General features: G+C 42.1%; 1 protein-coding gene and 1 long non-coding RNA gene across 5 annotated transcripts in view; one reads left to right on the top strand and one right to left on the bottom strand.

Moving 5' to 3' along the window:
- The window catches only part of FERMT2 (FERM domain containing kindlin 2), a 122,006-nt gene that overhangs the window by 51,579 nt on the left and 48,594 nt on the right, over nucleotides 1-21,833 (top strand). The window lies entirely within an intron of this gene.
- LOC144586304 (uncharacterized) lies at nucleotides 636-20,766 on the bottom strand. Its single transcript, XR_013541064.1, has 2 exons — nucleotides 13,441-20,766; nucleotides 636-4,371 (listed from the first exon to the last, which is right to left on the bottom strand). It is a non-coding gene; the product is annotated as an uncharacterized LOC144586304 (long non-coding RNA).

Here is a 21,833-nt window from a genome sequence, read left to right as displayed (position 1 = left end):
CTGCAATGGGACGGAAGTCATCCCTAGAAGTCCCAGATGTCCCGCATGGGGACAAGCTATGGATAGGTGTGTGTCTGGGGTGCTGTGTTGACCTCTGTTCAGTGGGGGTCAAGAAGGGGAAGCATTTAATTGTGTCATAGTTACAGATAACCCCAAGAAGGAGAAGGATCAGGAGCAATGTCTGCATTCGAATTCAAAAGCAGGATGTGGCCAATACGAGGTTTTTGAAGGTGGCAATTTATATAAGAGGATGAGGGGTAGTACAGTCTACACTTGGAGCCCATATTACCAATACGAGAAGTTATCTTTAGTGTCAGTGATCTAGCTCTCATACTAAATGCTTTTTGATGAAACTGGGTCATCAGTGCCTCCAATTATCATTAATAATTTCACTGAAGCAGATTGGATGGAGTTAACCTTTAACCTTTGAGTGAACACAGAGAATTTGGTAAAATAATCTCTACTCTTCTGATAATATTTGGTCATGTACAGGGTTGTGTCCTGTCTAAAATTCCCTTTTTCTTTCAAAGGCTGTCTTGCTGTTACTTGGCCAGCCTCAAATGTTAATTGAGAAGGGAGCATTGTCCATCAAATTCCAGTAGTAATCAAACTCTGGTTCTGTGTCTTGTCTGTGGTTTCTTTTGTTTTTAATGCTAATGTATAACGTCAGTATTGTTAATGATTCACTGGAGCCAGACAGTGGTGAGAAATATCCCCACATCTAGGTTCCCTATTTAATGGAATTAATTCAGTCCTAGAGTGGTTTTAACAACAATTCCTGTGATCTAAAAGTTTTTAATCCCTAGCGTGTGAAACTGTAGCTCTTAAGGAGCTACAGTTTTCTGATAAATAGAGGGGTTGTTTTTGTTGTTTACTCATTAAGTCGTGTCCGACTCTTCGTGACCCCATGGACCAGAACACTCCAGGCCCTCCTATCTTCCACTGCCTCCAGGAATTGTGTCAAATTCATGTTGGTTGCTTCGATGACACTGTCCAACCATCTCATCCTCGGTCGTCCCCTTCTCCTCTTGCCCTCACTCTTTCCTAACATCAAGGTCTTTTCCAAGGAGTCTTCTCTTCTCATGAGATGGCCAAAGGATTGGAGCCTCAGCTTCAGAATCTGTCCTTCCAGTGAGCACTCAGGGTTGACTTCCTTTAGAATTGATAGGTTTGTTCTCCTTGCAGTCCAGGGGCTTCTCAAGAGCCTCCTCCAGCACCACAATTCAAAAGCATCAATTTTTTGGCGGTCCGCTTTCTTTATGGTCTAGCTCTCACTTCCATACATCACTACAGGGAAAACCATAGCTTTGACTATGCGGACTTTTGTTAGCAAGGTGATGTCTCTGCTTTTTAAGATGCTGTCAAGGTTTGTCATCGCTTTCCTCCCAAGAAGCAGGTGTCTTTTAATTTCGTGGCTGCTGTCTCCATCTGCAGTGATCATGGAGCCCAAGAAAGTAAAATCTGTCACTGCCTCTATATCTTCACCTTCTATTTCCCAGGAGGTGATGGGACCCATGGCCATGATCTTAGTTTTTTTGAAGTTGAGCTTCAGACCATTTTTTACACTCACCTCTTTCACCCTCATTACAAGGTTCCTTAATTCCTCCTCACTTTCTGCCATCAGAGTGGTATCATCTGCATATCAGAGGTTGTTGATATTTCTTCCGGCAATCTTAATTCCATTTTGGGATTCCTCCAGTCCAGCCTTTCACATGATGTATTCTGCATATAAGTTGAATAAGCAGGGGGACGATATATAGCCTTGTCGTACTCCTTTCCCAATTTTGAACCAATCAGTTGTTCCCTATGCAGTTCTAACTGTTGCTTCCTGTTCCACGTATAGGTTTCTCATGAGATAGATAAGGTGGTGAGGCACTCCCATTTCTTGGGCTTGCCATAGTTTGCTGTGGTCCACACAGTCAAAGGCTTTTACATAGTCAATGAAGCAGAAGTAGATGTTTTTCTGGAATTCTCTGGCTGTCTCCATAATCCAGCGCAAGTTAGCAATTTGGTCTCTAGTTCCTCTGCCCCTTTGAAATCCAGCTTGTACTTCTGGGAGTTCTCGGTCCATATACTGCTGAAGCCTGCCTTGGAGGATTTTGAGCATAACCTTGCTAGTGTGTGAAATGAGTGCAATTGTGCGGTAGTTGGAGCATTCTTTAGCACTGCCCTTCCTCGGGATTGGGATGTAGACTGATCTACATCCCATACACCATACTGGGTATCTACACCATACTGGGTACCAATTTAAGAAAGGTACAGGTACGTAATCTCTAAGCTTTACATTTTACCTTTTTGTGGGGAACTTTTTAAGCTTGAGTCATAAAACCTTGATGTAGTGAGTCATAATTATATACTCACAAGATGGTCATGCAGATCATGTACCGTTTCTTTGGACTCTCCTCTCTTTAGAACCTGGTGTAATCTATTAGGCATGTTACAAATGTGCAGAGAACCTCCTTAAGAGCTTGTGTCCCTTTTTTTAATGGTATTTACTTGTTTCATAGGTTTTTGTTTATAGAAACTTGTCCCTTGCAAAGAGTAGGGAAACAGTATTTGAACTGGAAAAATCAGCAATAGGCCACACGGTCGTAGAAACAATAAAAATGAAGACATTGTCGTTTCTGTATGGAAAGTGCCCTATATATAATTAAGTGAAGGATTGTGCCTAAGTCTTAAGGTCTGCAGGAGAGGCCTTCCTTTCTGTTCCGTCACCCTCACAGGCATGTTCGATGAGGACATGAGGGAGGGCTTTCTTGAGGGCTGTTCTCAAAAGATGGAACTTCTTTCCAAAGAAGGCTAGGCTAGACCCTTCCTCACCGTCTTCCACTAGTAGGCCAAGACATTTTTATTTAGGGATGGCTTTGGCTACCGTCTGACTTTTGGTCCTGTTTTTAAACAGCTTTTAAATAGTAGGAATTCTTGTATATATGCCAAGGTCAACCTAGCTCATTTAGTGTTTGCTTCAGTTTTAAAAGGATTGTGGGCACTTGCCAAGCCCTGCCTGCAGACATGACTGGAGTAGGAGGGAATCCATTTTAGAAGCCAGTGACCAAAAGCAGAAGACAAATATAATCCAGCATAGCAGAATGAGAAGGGACAAAGCAGAAGAGAGCTGCACAGATTGAATATAGCAGGATAACGCTAAAACAGAAAAGTGTGTTCATAGAGGAGAGATTCATTTCAGAATATTTGCAGAGAGGGAAAACAATGTGGCGTCATGAACATTAGCACAGCATTTCTCCAGTTGTGTGGTTTACAAGAAGTCTCTTTGAAATGTGGCTAGTCCTGTTAAATGGTGGAGTAAGGAGATTCATCCTGGTCAATCCCTGTGTTTTTGTGTCTGCTTTATTTTATTTTATTTCCCAATAACATTTGGTCTGTGGGTGTCTGTGTGAATTTCGTTGTATGTATATACTATGTATAGGCTTACAGTGACAATCAATGTATTTGTAAGTAGGAGGAATTTACTTTTCCCTTCCTAGAGGGGGAATTGCTAGTGGCAATTAAGAGAATATCATTGGTTTAAAAAAAAAAAAAAGACTCTGCAGGAAATACTCACTTTATCTTTCTGACTTTAGTTCCCTCTGCTTTTAACCATTTTTATGAAACTGTGTGATGAAGTTAGGGAATCTGTGGCGATTAACTCCCATCAGCCAGAACCAGCCTGGCCAGTGGTGAGAAAGTTGGAAATAGATGTTTGCCACCATGTGAACCAGTATCTTATTGAGCTTTCACTGAGAAGGTCTCGCCAGCATATAGTATGAGGCTGTGTGGTTTGTGCAAGCATTCCTATTGTGTAAAGAGTGATTTCCATGAAGAAGACCCATCATTGTTTGGAGGGTACCATGATCCTGCATTACTAGTCCAGTGGATTTCCATTCATTGAGAAGTTGGTTATCTGACTGGCCTTAGAGGGACAGAAGTTCCCCAGACTTGCTATGCAGTCATTAGGTGTAGACATCACTGGAAGATTAGCATTTAAATTGCATTTGTAATTGTGTCTGGAAGAAAATTCAAAAAATAAGATGCTTCATAATACTGAATTTCTGGGGAAGAGGCTTACAAGCTTTATTACACAGTGTGCAAGAAGAGAAAAATCACGATGAGGGAAGAGAACAAGACAACCTGAATGTTAACAATGAAGAAATTGACATTCTTAACTGCTGGCCAGAGGTTGGGAATTCAGTTGCCCATTGTGCTTCCTTGTCAGGGGCTAGTCTTGATGATCCATAGGGTCCCTTCCAGCTCTGCAGATCTAAGATGGTGGTGGTGACATCATTGTAATTTAAAATATTTTGTATTCCTTGGGTTAATCATCAATCCTAATGAAGACTGCAGCCAAAAAAATTCAGAAGAAGACTGAGATACCTGAAGAACAGTAGTGGAGGAATTAGAAAAAATAATTGAGTGTAAGGTTATCCACAAGAAACAAAAATCAAACACATATAGATATAGGTATAGATAAGTAAAAAGAAAGACAAAGATGTTGTAGCATCTTACAAATTAACTGCTATACAGTGGTGCCTCGCTTAACGATTACCTCGTTAAACGACAAAACCGCTTGACAATGAAGTTTTTGCGATCGCAAAACGATGTTTTGATAGGGGGAAATGGCTTAACGATCGGTTTCTTGCTTCGGGAACAGATTTTTTGCTAAACGACGATTTTAAAACAGCTGATCGGCGACTCTAAAATGGCCACTCCCTGTGCAAAATGGCTCCCCGCTGTGTTTTAGGACGAATTCCTCACTTTACAGGCACCGAAAATGGCCACCCTATGGAGGATCTTCAGTGGACGCTGAGGTATTTAGCCCATTGAAACTCATTGAACCGGTTTTCAATGCATTTCAGTGGGTTTTTCGTTTCACTTGGCGAGGATTTCGCTTAACAGCAATTTCAACGGAATGAATTATCCTCGTCAAGCGAGGCACCAATTAATTTTAATATGTGCTTTTGTGGAACAAATCCTCACCTTCAGATATAAGAGTCAGATAATAAGTGAGACATAAGTGTAAGGATGTATCACTGAAGACCGAGATGAAGAATCATCCACACTCTTATATTCCCAGTCACTATGTATGAGTGCGAAAGCTGGACAGTTAAGAAAGCTGACCGGAAAAAAATTGATTTTTTTGAAATGTGGTCTTGCAGGAGAGCTTTGCGAATAGCTTCGACTGCTAAAAAAACAGACAGATGAGTCCAGGATCAAATCAAGCCCAAACTATCTCTGGAGGCAAAATTGTTGAAGCTGAGGCTGTCCTTCTTTGGGAACATCATCAGAAGGCAGGATTCTCTGAAAATGACAATGATTCTGGGAAAGGTGGAAGGCAGCAGGAAAAGAGGAGGACCAAACATAAGATGGACTGACTCCCTAGGAAAAGCACTATGCTGAAGGGTTAAAAGTTAGGAATTCAAATATAGTTGAATGCTAGAGAAAATATTGGAACAAAGTAGCATTACGTAAAGTGTCTCTGTTGGTACTCCTCGATATCTCAGCGGCCTTTGATACCATTGACCATGGTATCCTCCTGGGGAGGCTCGCCGAGTTGGGGATAGGTGGCCGGGCCTTTGCTTGGCTCCGTTCCTTCTTGGAGGACCGTCCCCAGAGAGTACAGCTTGGGGAGAATGTTTCGGCCCCGTGGTGCCTTAATTGTGGGGTCCCACAGGGGTCGATCATCTCCCCAATGCTGTTTAATATCTACATGAGGCCGCTGGGAGGGGTCATCAGGAGGTGTGGAGCGCAGTGCCATCAATATGCGGATGACACACAGCTCTACATCTCCTTTTTTCCAACTGCAGGAGATGCCGTTCTGTCCCTTCAGCGTTGCCTGGAGGCTGTACAGGAATGGATGCAGGAGAACGGGCTGAGGCTGAACCCGGACAAGACAGAGGTACTGAGGGTGGGCGCCCCCACACCTGGGGACATGGGAAACTCCCTCATTTTTTGGGGGGTGACCCTGCCCGCCAGGGATGGGGTCCGTAGCTTGGGTGTCCATCTTGACCCGGCGCTCACCATGGAGACCCAGGTGGCGTCCGTGGTCCGTTCCGCTTTTTTCCATCTCAGGCGGATAGCCCAGCTGCGGCCCTACCTTGATGTGGGGTCTCTCACCACTCTGGTGCATGCGCTTGTAGTCTCGAGATTAGACCACTGTAATGCGCTCTACGTGGGGCTACCTTTGAGATTGCTGCGGAAACTACAGGTGGTGCAGAATGCGGCGGCCAGACTACTCAGTGGGCTGAGAAGATACCAACATATCTCCCCCACTCTGGCCGCATTGCATTGGCTGCCAATCCGATTCCGCATTGATTTCAAAGTGTTAACGCTTACTTACAAAGCCCTAAACGGTTTAGGACCTCGATACTTGGTGGAACGCCTTCTCCCATCTAGATCTACCCGTGTCACTCGCGCGAGCCAGGAGATAAGGCTGAGGAGCCTAACGCCGAGAGAGGCCCGAAAGGAAAAGACCAGAATCCGGGCCTTCTCGGCGGTGGCTCCTCGCCTTTGGAACAACTTGCCCCCTGAGATTCGCGCGGCTCCCTCCCTGGGCATTTTTAAGAAACAACTAAAAACATTGATGTATAGGCGGGCCTTCCCAACAGAAAACCCTTGACGATCTTTTTTCTTATTCTGTTCTTTATTATTATTATTTTTTTATTTAAGTTTCTGCTGTAAAGTTTTAAAATTACATTGTTGTTTTTACTGTAAGCCGCCTAGAGTGGTCTAATATGATCAGATAGGCGGGATAGAAATAAAATAAATAAATAAATAAATAAAATAAATAAATAAATAATTCCATTTGCTATAAATCAGTGGTTCCTACCTCTGGTCCCCAGATGTTCTTCGAACTTCAGCTCCCAAAAGCCTTCACCACTAGCTATGCTGGCCAGGATTTCTGGGAGTTGGAGTCCAAGAATAAGAAAGGCAGGCGGTGGGGTAAAAATATTTTCATTAATTAATCTGGGGACCCAAGGTTGAGAACCACTGCTATAAATAATCTGCAAGACACACTAGGCAAATTGAAAACCAGTGTACCATATTTTTCCATGTATAAGATGATCCCCACATTTCCAACCCCAAATAAGGAAATTTGATTGCTGCTTTCCCCCTCCCACTTCCTAAGCCCCGCGAAAGCAGGATCAAAGGGCTGCGGAAGTGGAGAGGGAAAGCAACAATCTTAGGAAGTGGAGAGGTAAAGCAGTGATGAAAGGGCTGCAGGATCGCAGCTTTTTGATCCTGCAGCCCTTTCATGGCTGCTTTCCCCACCACTTCATAAGCCCCACGGGGCTTAAGTAGTGGAGGGGTAAAGCAGCGATGAAAGGGCTGTAGCATTAAAGGGCTGCAATCCTTCAACCCTTTCATCCCTTTCCCTCCCTTACTTCTGTGTATAAGACAACCCTCAGTTTTTAGTCTAAAGATTTTAGATAAAAGTATCATCGTGTACACTGAAAAATACGGTAATTACAAAGGATATAAGATTATTAAGTGCAGAGGGCAAATCAAGGATCTTTCTGCTAATTGATTAGCTCCTTTCAGGTTTGAAGCCTACACATAATGTGGGATAATGTTATCCTCCCTCCCTCCATCATTTTTCTAATCATGAGAAGTAGAACAGTCTGAAGAACTCTTCATGTGAGCCAGTGCCTCTCCACTTGGATTTGTGGCTCATGTGAAGATGCTATCCAGGCAGAGCAGCCTTTCCTAGTTCAAATTCTTGCTAAGGGGGGGGGGGGGGCTTACTAAGAATACACTCATTGGAATGGATGGGATGTTCAATAATCTTTCCTAAAATCCTATTGATTTCTGCTTAGGACTAATGTTGGACCAACCTTTGGTACTTAGTACGTAGTTGTACATATTAAAAGGAGGAGCATTCGAAGACAACTGTGCCTTTCTTAATTTGGTACAAGCCAGATGGGTTGTGTCTTTGAAGCATCCAGGGAGAGGGAGATTCCCATTAGCATTTTGCTTTTAGCTTGAAAGCTCTTGCTAACTAAAGGGCAAAGAACAACAAATGGCATTCATATGAGGGAGTACAGTACACTGAATGAATTCAGCTGCTCAAATTCCTGCTGATATTTCATTAGAGCATGCCTTTTCCGGAGTGTCTTGTAATGGTTGCCACCATATGTTTAAATGACAGAATTGACAACTGCTGTTTATAGAAAAGAAGAAGCTTAAGTCCTTTCTGAGCAGTCTTAGGGTGTGGTACAGTGCCGTTGCTCTGTGTACTTTGGTGACCAATGTGTAAAGAGAAGACATTGCTGACCGAGGGAACTTTTTAAAAAACACAAAACTTAATACTCCCCTCTTCCAAATGTCTCTTAAGATGGCAACACGGAATAGTTCCTTTTTTGAAATAAATGTTTTGTCTGCTTGTTTCTTCGTTGTTGTTTTTATTTATGTGCTGTCAAGTCGTTTCTGACTTATGGTGACCTTATGAATGTCCCATCCTCAACAGCCCTGCTCAACCCTTGCAGACTCAAGCCTGTGGCTTCCATTAAGGAGTCAGTCCATGTCATAGTTGGTCTTCCTCTTTTTCTGCTGCCTTCCACCTTTCACAACGTTATTATCCTTTCCAGAAAATCCCGCCTTTTCATAAATGTTCCTAAAGTAGGATAGCCTCTGTTTCAATATATTTGAAGACTGGAGATAGTTCAGGCTTGATTTGATCTAGAACTCACTTTTTGTACAGTATTTCCTCCAGTCCAAGGGTATCTGCAAAGCTCTCCTCCAGCACCACATTTCAAATGAACTGATGATTTTTCTCCTGTCAGCTTTCATAACTGTCTAGTTTTCTTATCCATACTTGGTGATCAGAAAGACAAGAGTATGGATCATTGTGGTCTTGGTTTCTAGTGATAGATCCTTACACCTTTTCTAGTTCCTTCATTGCTGCCCTTCCTAATATCAGTCTTCTTCTGATTTCTGGGCTGCAATCACCGTTAGGATTTTTGATTTGAGCCAATGTATACAAAATAACTATTTCAAACATGCATTTTTATTTGTATTTTATTCTGCAGGGTTGTTTTTGCAAATTGCTTCAAGACTTTGTCTATCTGCTTTCTGCAAACTAGTTATTGTTGCTAGAACATTGTTTGTCTGATTTAAAGCTATTTTTCAGTTGTGTTTAAAGATGTTCAAGACCCAACACGTAGCTTTTTACTGATGCCTATGATCATGAATGTAGCCTACATGCCTTTGCACTCAAATGCTATAGAGCAGCTTTTGTGGTAACTGGAAACTGCAGCAAGCATTGCCATCTGGTAGTCTTTAAACCCCTGGAATTTCTTTGCTTTAGCTACAGAAACTAAACAGCACATATATGCCAAGTCCAACTATTTATTCAAAACATGCTTTGTGAATCTTTTGGAGAAGCTTTATTAAACATATGCAAGGAGAGTGAACGAAATTGATTCTTCTCACTATACATTTTACTGAATGATGAAAAAGTGTTCCAGTAAAATATGCAAAATGCATTGAGCATGGGTTCCTGCACTGATGGGATTAAAATAAAATTGATTTACATTATGAAGACTCAATTCAGAAAGACTTGGTTTAATTGTGTCACTTGTTTTTCTGCCAGAAAGTGCAGTCTTGCTTGTTATGATGTGAATGTATATTTTTCACAAAACATTTCCCAACTCGTTGTTTATGTTGACCCTACCTCCAGCAAACCTCTGTTCATTGATACTTCCAGCCTCCAAAAGTAGACACTTTAGAAAGAGAGGTAAGGGCCTCTCTTTGTCTACAGAGAGTTACAAAAGGATAATAGCCAGGGTTTGCTCTCCAAGGGAAGAAGCATCTCTCCAGGAATCTATGGAAACCAATACTGGGAATCTTAATAAGGTTTTCCATAGTTTCCAACATTGGGTCATGTCTAGCAGAAAAAAACTCAAGGGGTTAACGTCTGTCAGAGTTGGAAGATAGCAGCTCATCAGGTGTGCTCAAGGACACTGAAGGATTAACCTAAATAAACCATGAAACCCCAGTACAAGAACTCTTAAGCGCTGTTGACTTCCGTTTCACTCTCCTATGATTTTCGTGGACATGCTGGTCCAATTTGTATGTAGTGCTATGTCAGATTTAGCATTACATGAAAATGAGCCTTTTGAAGTTCCAGCAAAGCTTTAGGTTTGTGTGTTCCCTGGTCTCTGTTCCTTCTGCACAGCTAAGGCAAAGTCAGGGCCAGTTTTCACTTCAATTCATGGTTTGTTATCTATGAACCCATGTGGTGATTTAAAATAAACTCTGGTCAGTTGCTAAACAAGCCAACTACAGGTGCTGGATTGTTTTCCTGGAACAAAACTAAGCAGAGATTGTCTTAAATCATGGCTGCTGACTTGAGGAGGGGAGGATTGAGTACCTGAGCCAAAAGATTTTGCTCAGGTTTCTGGAGAGTCTACAAGGTTAGTGCTTCTTACGTCTGGTGCCTCTGCCACTTTAAACCATCCTAGATACTGTTATTGCTGCTCTGAGATATACCCATGATGGTGTTCACTCTGTATTGAACCATAATAGAGGCCACGGGACATAGTTAATTTTCTCATTTTCTGGAAACATAGCTGTTTTGACCCAACCTTACTTGGAAAGGTCATATTTTAGTCAGTATTTATTGAATTTGCATCCTGTCATTTTGGTGCTCAGCTGTCTGTAGATGTTCAGTATTAGTCCTACTTTGAGCAGGGTTCAGTGGGATTAGATTAAAATTCTAGTTGTGACTCATTTTAATTGGTTTTCCCTAGGTAGAATTCACATAAGAGTTAACCCTTAGTATCTCAGTTAAAAGGTAAACAAAAAATATTTATAATGGCAGAAGCTGGGAGTTTAAAAACATGTCTTAAAGCTATTCAGCTTGCTGTTTGCAACAGAACGGTTTTAGTCTTTTTTTTAAAAGGAAAGAAACAAATATTCTGCCCATAATCAGGCTTGGCACAATCCAGAGTACCAGCTTCGGGGACATGGGCGCCACTGCCAGAAATGAGAGACATGGCAAATCTCCAGAACTTGGAAAAGTAACATTTTGGGATTAAAACGCCTAGAATCCCCCAGGCATCTTGGCCACAAGACCTGCTGGCAATGAGGATTTGGGGAGTTACAGCCAGAAAAGTAATTTTCCTAGCACTGAGTAGCATTGAGTGTTCGTGCATGTGCTCCTGGACCCGTTTGCTGCTTCTTAGCTCAAAAGAGCTTAATTAAAGCATTCTTTCACTGAAAGCGAGGTATGCTCTGGCTGCTAAAAGAAATGGTAACCCTGAGGGCCAGGGTGCATTTGGAAGTTTAATAAGTTTCACTGTACTCATAGCTAAATAAATCTCCAAACAATCTGTAAATGTTTGAGTTGAGTCTGAAAGCTGCCATCCGTCCCAGCAACATTAGCGATGATACGATGCCGCTTGCAACCATTGACAATGTGGGATATATCCATAATGTCAAAGTAGGACATTGTGGTAGTGGAGCTGCAGCTGCAGCAGCAGAAGAAGCAATGCTGTTACTACTCAAAATTCTTGCAGCTGTAGGGACATAAAAGGAGCCTTCCCAAAGAGTGGGAAAGGCTGGCGTATACACTCAGGCATACCCCTGGGCAATGATGTGCCGCCCAGCCAATCCTTCACTTCCAGAAGGTCTTCCACTGTAAACTTGCTTCATGCTCAATACACGGATGTTGGGGAAGCCCTTGCTTGTATGGGGGTGATAGAGGAGGGCCCGTCCATTGCCTTCCTGAGGCACTGAGCTAATTTGAGAGGAGGCCAGGCTGTAGGTGTGGGCTGCTACTTGACAACCACCAGCAACAACGGCTTGCACGTGGCTTGAATTGCTTAGGTCAGGTCATGTTCTCATGACTCAAAAAATTGTACTGCAGTGGCTCCCACTCACGTTGTAATAAGAAACTACCAAATTGGGATTACCAAGCTTCGCAGGATGTGCAATTTCAAAAACATGTTCAAGTGGTAATCAGAACTGTAATGATCAGGTAGCAAATATACATGGTTCTGGAAACAGGATTTGCAGCCCAGTTGTTTATTGTTGTGCATGGAGTGTAATACGGACCCCTGGGGTGGTGAAACTTTGCCCCCCTAGATGTTTTGGACTAGCACTCTCAAATTCCTGAGCCTTTGTTGCCCGCGATAAAGGACTGTTGGGGTTTTAGTCCAAAGCATCTGGAGTGCCAAAGGTTTGCCACTCCTGCTTTGAATCTTGTCTTAATCTTTTCCTTTTAAGAAACAAATTAGGCTTTAAGTTCGCAAGATCTGGAATAATGCTTCCGTGTTAAGAGGACAAAGCAGAGGTGGGCGACGCTGACTCTCCAAACTACCATCAGTCCTAGTTGACATAGTCAGCAGTGGGGGATGCTGGGAGTTGTAATCCAGGAACATCCGTGGGTGCAGCTGCTAACCCAGAGATGGAGTTTGTGCATCTTTTATACCTCTATTCTTTGAGCTCATACTGAAGGCTGACCAGTCCAGAATTTTTGTCAGCAATGGCAAGAGCTGAGGGTTGTGGTACTTCTGTGTTCTGCTACCAGGACCTTGGCTATCTGTGTTCCAAAATACACACTCTTTTACTAGCCATAGGATTACAACAAGAAGATTGAATGTAGTTCCTAAAATTAATAGCTTAAGAACTTTTGAAGTGACATACACATAGAACATGCTAGGTAGGTGTTTCACATTGACACAAACATTTTATAAATGAAATGTGACCATATATTTTCATTTAGAAAACATAAGCTCTATCTCCAAAGCAGGCAACTATATTCTTTTCCTGAGGAAATTAAGGAGTTGCTTTCCTGTCTCCATAGAGGACTCCTTTTAGAAGCCCAGGTTGGATTCTAGCCCATTTCTGAGAAACCTCATTCTGTCACTTTCATCATTATTGAATGCTTCCATGCCCTCGAAATGAACATTGACTTTTGTGTAGTAAAGTCTACTGTCTAGTGAATATAAATGAAATATGCCCATGAATACAGTGAGTTTACAAGTGAAAATAATGGCCTACAGTATAATCTTTCCGCATGAGCAGCCTTGAAAAAGATATGACAGATCTGGGAAAGGTTCAGAGAAAAAGGTGCAATCAAAATGAACAGTGAACTAGCTTTTCTCCTATAGGGAAAGGTTGCAGTCCTTGGAAAGGGGGTGCTAGACAAGGAAGTTCCTAGACAAGGAATAAGTGAAGAAGTAATGGTGGAAACGGAGTGGAAGAGATCCTTTTGAAGAAAAAGGCAGGGTAAAATATTTTAATTAGATGAATTAAATAAATATAAAATTAAGCATGTTGTGGAGAAAGTGGGTGAGAGAGAATTTTTTTTGTCTTTGTGGATTACAGGAGCAGGACAGGGTCTTCCACCTGCACAGACATAATCCAGAATTGAGTGACGTTTGGTAACTGACATCTGTTTCCTACAGTGTACATACTCTAGTGTGTGTCAGTAAAACGTACCTTAGTTTCTTTTCTGCCATCCAAGTAGCAGTATCTAGGAATGTTTCTCTTCTCCGTCATTCTATAAAGTGCTAAGAAGCTGTTGCAAATAGTTCATAGTTCTTGTTCCTGGCTTTTCTTTGTTGTTTTTCCTAAATTAAAAAAACCAGATTAGTTAATTTTTATCTTTGTCTCTCTTGAGTATAGCTGCTGCATGGCTAAAACTGCTCTATTTAAAAAGTGTAACAAATATGGGAGAATTACCCTTCCAGACAGATGCTGCAAATGCTCACCCTCCTCCCTTGGGCAAAGTTCACATTTCTCAACCCTGTGCTATTGGTAAGGGATTCACAAGATCTGGACTTAAAAACAAGGAATCCTCTTTGAAACATTTTCTTTGGGAGTGGTCTCCGAAGGCTGCAGATTAATCTAATAAGCCATTTCTTATGGTTTTGACAAATATATACAAAACTCCTTGTTTCCCAAGTCATCATGTTCTAAGCAAGTTTCGATTTCTTCAGCCATGACATTCATACCCAATCCTGTAGTTTTGACGTATGCAGTGTCACAGCCTCCTGCAGTTTTGATATTGCCTTCAACATCAACAGGTTGCAGCCAAACCCTTCCATAGGAGTCCACTTCTCTCAGAAGAAGTTGGTAAACAAACACTATCTTCAGAGTGATAAGGTTCAAAAGAAAGACACTACATAAACATCCTCTCCTGTGTACCATAATAGTTATCTCTTTGCCTGTTTCCACCACAATTGTGCCATCTCTTCCTCTTTCCCCTATTTCAGTGTTGGTTTCATCTGCTGTTTCAGTATTTATTTATTTTTATTTATTTATTTATTTATTATTTTTTATTTTTTATTTTTTATTTTTTATTTTTTATTTTTTATTTATTGCATTTATATGCCGCCCATCTAGACATAGTCTACTCTACTTCTGCTCCTACCAATGTGTGGGGCTGTACAACCCTCTTGTTATTGACAGACCTCAATGTTCCAGGATCAGTAGCCCTCAGAAGAAATTATATATATGGGTTGGAAAGAGGGTTTGAAGAGAAAAATCCCATACACTGTGTTGTGTGAAAGGTGGATGAGAGCTGAGGAAGTTTCTCACTAGAAATAACAATGACAGGAATATTCCTCCCAACAAAGGAGGGAACACTCTGCTCTCTCCAATTTATTGTATGATTCCATCCATTGTAGATGGGACTCCACCCCTTCAGACAATACTTAAAACCACCATCATATTGTGATCAAGGCAAAAGGCTTCTTGGGGCACTGCTTCCCCTAGAACCTGCAGTGCAGATCGGCCACCCAGCATGTATTGTTGACATTTGTGTTAAAAGGTAACCTTTCATCTCTTGAGGGCTGAAATCCTGTAACTTAGTGTAGTAAGTTGTTGCAGCATACAGCCATTGAATCTGTGGGGATTTGATTCTTCAGTCCCTACACAAGTTTCCTTAATTCAAATTGGCCCAGTCTACAGTAGTTGGAACATGACACTAAGCAACGTGATTTTAGCCTAAGTGTGATTGATGTAGACATAATGTAAGGAGCTGTTGTTCCCAGGAGCGTACAGTGGTACCTCACAAGAGGATAACCCCGCAAAACGTTTTTTCCGCTAGACAATGTAGCAATTCGCAAAACTGTTTTTCCTATGGGGGATTTCGCTGGACGATGATTTGGTCCGTGCTTCGCGGACCATTTTTTCGCAAGACAACGATTTTTACAGCTGATCGGCTTCGCAAAATGGCTTCCCTATGGGCAATCTTCACAAAACGGGTGTTTTCGGGACCGATGCTTCGCAAGACAGCGATTTAAACAGCTGATCAGCACTTCACAAAATGGCTTTCCTATGGGTGATTTTAGCTGGATGACGACTATTTCCCCCATTGGAGCGCATTAAACGGGTTTCAATGCATTCCAATGGGGAAACGCTTTTCGCTAGGCGATGTTTTCACAAGACAGCGATTTCAATGGAATGGATTAACATCGTCTAGCGAGGCACCACTGTATATGCCTATACTACTCTTCCCGCCCCCATCCCCAGTTTCACTAACCTGTCTTCTTTCTTTTCTTTATTAACATCAAAGCATTGCACCATTTCATCAGTACTATGACGACATACAATTTTGAAAAGGTGCATCCTTGTAACGTTGATAGAGAAAAAGGAATCAACTAGAAATCCCTATATGTAAATGAGCTCTAACAGCTTTTTATTACATGCACGTTTTAATGCAGCAGCCTATGAGAATATCCTGCGAGTGTGAAAGAGATGGATTAAATCTAGTTTCCTTGCTTGGGGACTATGGGAGGGAAAAGATGAAACAAAAGATGAAAGTGCCCTTTAAATAATGATAGACCTGTAAGGAAAATGGCAGTTAAGTGAGTACGCTTTCTGGGTGTTTAATTTCCTTAAAGGGCAAAGCAGTTAATGTGTTTTGAGACCATCAAAGCACTTTTCTAACAAAGAATGTCTAAGCCATTTGTGCTGCCTTACACAGGATGCTCTTTTGTCTAGAATACTCCTCTCTGTTTTTCCATAACAATGAATGTTTGAAGAATGTGAACCTGGTGCTACCTGTATGTTTGCCTAGCTTGGTTTCTGATTAAGCCTGTATTTCATAAAGGAAAATGAATATTTCTGTAAGGAAGCAGATATAAGTTTAAATAAATATGTGATTCCTGAGTGGAGAGAGGACCCGAGTAGGAACTAGTATTTTGTTATCAGCTGTGCAGTGCTAAGAGTGCTGCATCCTTATAGACCAGCAGGACAGGTTAAATTCTGATGAGGAAACAGGCCAGCATCTCTGGCATCTCTTAGAAGTCCAGACTGTACCTAACACACTGCTCTGTTACAGTTTACTAGCACCATATTAAAAAGTAGGGGTGTCAAGCTTCAGAAGGTCAAGTGGACAAAATATTGTAGTTGATACATCGCTCTTGAAAGAAATTGTTAGAATGATGTGGAAATACCTGCATGCTGTTCCTCGCCTAACATAGTAAAAGGGTTTAATGTGGTCCTTGGGGTGTAAAGCAACACAGATATTCTTGGCTGTAGCTGCATATGCTGCAGGATCACAGTAAGATTGCAGGCTATATCTTCTCAAACATTTTGGGACTGGAAAACAATGCTGGAGGAGACTGATAGGAGCTGGAGTTTAATAGCTTCTGGAAAGCTGGATGCTTCCCTGCCTCCGATAGGTAAAGGTAAAGGTTCCCCTTGACATTTAGTCCAGTTGTGTCCAACTCTAGGGTGCGGTGCTCATCCCCGTTTCCAAGCCATTTCTCCGAAGACAGTTCCCATGGTCATGTGGCCAGCGTGACTAGACACGGAACACCATGACCTTCGCACTGAGGTGGAACCTATTTACATACTTGCATTTTTACATGCTTTCGAACGGCTAGGTTGGCAGGAGCTGGGACGAGCGACGGGAGCTCCCTCCGTCGCATGGATTCGATCTTATGAGATCTGGTCTTCCGACCTTGCAGCACAAAGGGGCTTCTGCGGTTTAACCCGCAAGACCACCACGTCCCTTTGATACTGGTTTGTGAACTGGTAAAAGCTGTTTTTCCTATAGGTTTCTCCCTAAAATCACTCGAACATTCTGTCTACACATGGTAGAGGAACGGTAAGAATATCCTGTTTCTCTGTGGCTAGCTAAACATTATTAAAAATCCTTCCGTGCCATGTTTGCCTCAAGCAAACTGGACTTTCTTGATTAAATTATGCATCTACAAAATAGACTCCAATCCACCATTTATCCTGTCACCCGCAAGAACAAATATGCCACGAGATACTTTGCTGTTTTTCTTTTAAACACAATTCATATACATTCCTAGAAAGGTTTCATGTGAATATTTATTGTTTTTATTTTGTCTCTGTTCTGAATTAGATGTCAAAAGATAGAATCAGCTAAAGATAGCAATATCTTGCAATAGTTTTCCATTGTATAGGAATAGATGTTTTGTAATTTAAAAAATCCATTCTTAAATTATTTGCAACGTGTCATCTATTATCTGAATGCCTTATATAGCAGCACACGTTATACAGTTAAAACCCAAGGGCTGAAATCCTGTCGGCACAGCTACATCTGCAGAAGGGAGGTAACATCACAAGCAGGGGAGCCACAGGACAAGAGGAGTACATCCTTCAGTACCAGAAATCTCTGCTGCCAAGTGGCATTGCCGGAGGAGGGGGAGTTTTGGTAATAAATGATGTTCTACTTCGGATGCACACCATAACATGGTGAGAGGGTTTGAGTGTGTCAGAGAAGCCATCCACCCAATGGCACCTGTTTTTATTTTATTATATTTATTTATTTCTTCAATTTCTATACTGTTCCCATTAGTGCTGAGGCACTACTCTGTGTGGTTTATGAAAGAGTTTATTAGGCTTCACAAAAATAATTGGTCAATTCCCGTGGTAGAAATATTAAATCAAAATTTTAAGACCTAGCCAGCAAAGAGTTCTGGGACAGAAATTTGTTATGGTCGATGAAATCTGTGTACTCCAGTGTACTACTGTAGTCCTTCAGTAAATGGGCTTTATGCCTAGTCAATACCTTTTCAGGTCAGTTAATTACTTATGTGGAAAAGATCCAGTCCCTCATCCTTTGGGGACCTCAGCAAAGCTGCAGAAAAGGAACAGGCTTTTTGGAATTCAGTCTCTCTGCAGGGGTGGGGGACCAATTAAAATGATCTGCCCTAAGAGACTGATGGATCCCAATGGTTTCCTGACGGGTCTTGGGGAGTTTCTTGTTGTCTTGGCAGGTGATCCTGTTGAGTCCTTGTTTGATCTCTGGAATGAAACGATGTCCAGGGCTATTGACTCAGTTGCATCCCCTCCCAGAAAGTGCAGGCAAACTAGCTCATTGATTTACTAAGAAACTGAGGCTGATGAAAAAGGGGGGATTGAGTGGGACAGATATTAGATTGATGATAGTGGAAGACTTGGAGCAGGTCTGATCCTACATGGGCTAGAGCCATTTGGAAAGCCGATTCTGAGGCAGCGAAGAAGCTGTTCTTCTCTGCCACCATTGCTTGTCCTACTGAACATACATTTTTTGGCTTACTGTCACTAGAACATTGCACTGTTGCCTGCCTGCCTCTCACCTCAGATTGTACAGTGCATGGTATTGATACATGTTGTTGTTGTTGTTGTTTAGTCATGTCCGACTCTTCGTGACCCCATGGACCAGAGCACGCCAGGCCCTCCTGTCTTCCACTGCCTTCCGGAGTTGGGTCAAAGTCATGTTGGTCGCTTCAATAACCCTGTCCAACCATCTCATCCTTTGTTGCCTCCTCCTCTTGCCTTCACACTTTACATTCCAGGTTCCTGTGCAGTATTTTTCTTTGCAGCATTGGACTTTCCTTTCACTTCCAGGCACGTCTGCAGCTGAGCATCCTTTTGGCTTTGGCCCAACCACTTCATTAGCTTTGGAGCTACTTGTACTTGTCCTCCACTCTTCCTCAGTAGCATGTTGGATGCCTTTTGACCTGAGGGGGCCATCTTCCAGCATCATATCTTTTAGCCTTTTGTTTCTGTCCATGGGGTTTTCTTGGCAAAGATACTGGAGTGGCTTGCCAGTTCCTACTCCAGGTGGATCGCGTTTAGTCAGAACTCTCCACGAGAGAAGCCCATAGCTTCTCTGAATTACTCAAGCCCCTTCACCACGATAAGGCGGCAATCCGTGAAGGGGATAGGTACATATATGTGTCAGCAATTCTCCTTTGCCACCTGGAGATGCACTTGCTAAAAAGTTGGGTTTGCACATTGTGACATTGTATGGTGCTGGTGTGGAGGGAGTTTTGTTACTCTACTGAAGCAATTATATCTACCCGCCCACTCACAACCATTCTTAGTGTAAGCACATCAGTAAAATTTTCCATTGATGGGAGTTACTATTTCTGTAAGAAAAACAAAATCAACAAGTTTTAATTAGTTTTGCAGATGCCATGATTCCATGGGAACACTTCTCTAGGTATCATTCTGGCCTGTCTCCTAAATTTTGAAAAAGTTTACTAGTCATAGCTGGGTGATTCAGTTCGCTACAGTTGTAATGTTTTGTTGCAGTACTTTTTAGTTAACAATTCTTCTGGATATAATATCCAAAAACCCAAATTATTTAACTTCAGGATCCTCTAACAGTGAAATAATGTTCATCGTTAGAGAATTGTTCTGTTAGTTTCTCTGACAAAAATACTTGGTGCTCAGATGAGATGAGGGCATAAAAAGTGTTTGATAAACTTTCCATGTAACTGTTGACAAGGTTGTCCACATAAATAATTTTGGGGGAGAGGAGCAGTGTCCTATAATGATACCTATTGGTTATTGACCTGACTGTGGTTTTTAGCTGTGTACCTTTAAAGAAATATCAAGTTCAGGATCCCTGGAAGCAGGCAAGTCCCCTTCCCTTTCCTTACCTGCAGAGACTCGTGGATATTCAGAGAAGATATAAAATGTTGGTTTTTATTTTCATATTCCCAACCCCAAACAAGCTGTTGTTAAAAAGCATGCAAAGGATATTACTACCATTTAGCCATCATTTCTTGACTCCCTCAGAAATTGTTGGAGTAATGAAGTGAGAATAAAAGAAGGGTTAAGTTTGTAATAAAAGATTTTGGCCGTAGTGGTCAGGAAATAATTTTGCTGAAAAGGTGGATTTGGAGACGGCAGACGTGTCTTAAAAGAAAGCCGAGAGCAAGTGCTCCAGGTGGATGGATTCCAGATTAATTTGTGCCTTTGGCAGGTATCTGGCAGTGGCGCTTCTTTAAAAATAAAAACAGAGATCAAGCAGAAAGCCAAGCAGCTCTTCTCTCCCCTCTTCTCCTGCCAATGACACACTGGAGTTCTGTTTCAAATATGTTCCAGCTTTGGAGATGAATGAAAACTAGAAAAACAAAGTGTCATGGTATGCCAAAGGCTTAAAAAAAACAGGGCATAGGTTTCTGTAAAATATTTGTCAGTTTGTACATGATTCTCAGTAGTGAAGTTCTCTTTGCAGCGTGCCCTGACAATGAAGCGCAACAGTTACAGAGAGGGAGAAGAGCCCATACCATCCATGGACGTTTGTGGCATGATAAACCAGTTTCACTGATTATTCTGCTGCAGAAGATTAACACTTCTCAAGAATTTAATAAAAATCTAAAAACTATGGGATTCCCAATGTGGTGTAGTGCAGTAGTCCCCAACCTTTTCCCAACCACGGACTGGTTGGGGGAGGTGTGGTGCGCACACAGGGCGGTGGAGCATGTGCGCACATCACGCTCGGGGGCACTTGCATACACACACACAGCGTGCTCACAGGGGGCGGAATGTGCTCGTACGCATGCAGGCAACGGCACTCATGGGGGGCACTCGCATGCATGTGCACAGCTCACGCAGGGGCAGAACGTGCTTGCGCGCACGCGTGCAACAGCGCTTGTGGGGAGCGCTTGCAGGGGGCTAGGAAATCTGTGTCCACGGCCCAGTCCTGGATAGACTGCAAACTGGGGGTTGGGGACATCTGGTGTAGTGGATTAGGTGACAGGATAGGACTCGGGAGGCCTGAGTTCAAATCCACTCCCAGCTAGGGAAGCTCACTAGGGATGAGCATCTGGTAAAACCACCCCTTAAACCTACCTTGAAAGCCCGATTAGGGTCGCTATAAGTTGATTCCAACAAAGTAACAAAGTTCTTCAGACTTGTCACTGAATAGAAAAATGGACATTCTAAGTGCTTCCAAACAGCTTAGTAGAGAACTGTTGTATATTATTCGCTGACATTTTACAGCGCGTCCACATATGATGTCATAGTCTGCTTATTGGGATCCCACCTTCGATTTTTCTCAGACCACAGAAAATCCCAAAATTTTTATACCAATGGAAGAGAAGAGTCTCAGCAGGTAGAGATTCCTTTAAATCTATTCTATTTTTTAAAGGGCAAGGTTTTTGAATAACCAATTATGTGACACCACAGGACATGCAGGGGGACCTCTTCCATATCTGCTCATAAAATGTACTTTTTCCATCCTCTCCCTGTCCCTGCACACTGTTATTGTTGTTTGTTATTTAGTTATTAAGTCGTTCCGACTCTTTATGACCCCATGGATCAGAGCACGCCAGGCCCTCCTGTTATACATGGACCAAAATATGATCTTCCCCATCCTGCAGAGCAGATGGGGAGGTCATGTAAAGAAAGGGGAATCTGTTCTGTGGATGATTAGGGTTCCATGAGCACATTGGATACATTTGAATTTAACCCTTCATCTACTTTCTTTCTTTCTTTCTTTCTTTTCTTTTCTTTCTTTTCTTTCTTTCTTTCTTTCTTTCTTCCTTCCTTTCTTTCCTTTCTTTCTTTCCTTTCTTTCCTTTCTTTCTTTCTTTCTTTCTTTCCTTTCTTTCCTTTCTTTTTTTCCTTTCCTT

This window comes from Pogona vitticeps, chromosome 1 (assembly GCF_051106095.1).
Source record: "Pogona vitticeps strain Pit_001003342236 chromosome 1, PviZW2.1, whole genome shotgun sequence".
Classification (NCBI taxonomy): domain Eukaryota; kingdom Metazoa; phylum Chordata; class Lepidosauria; order Squamata; family Agamidae; genus Pogona; species Pogona vitticeps.
This window is presented reverse-complemented; position numbering and strand designations above follow the sequence as displayed.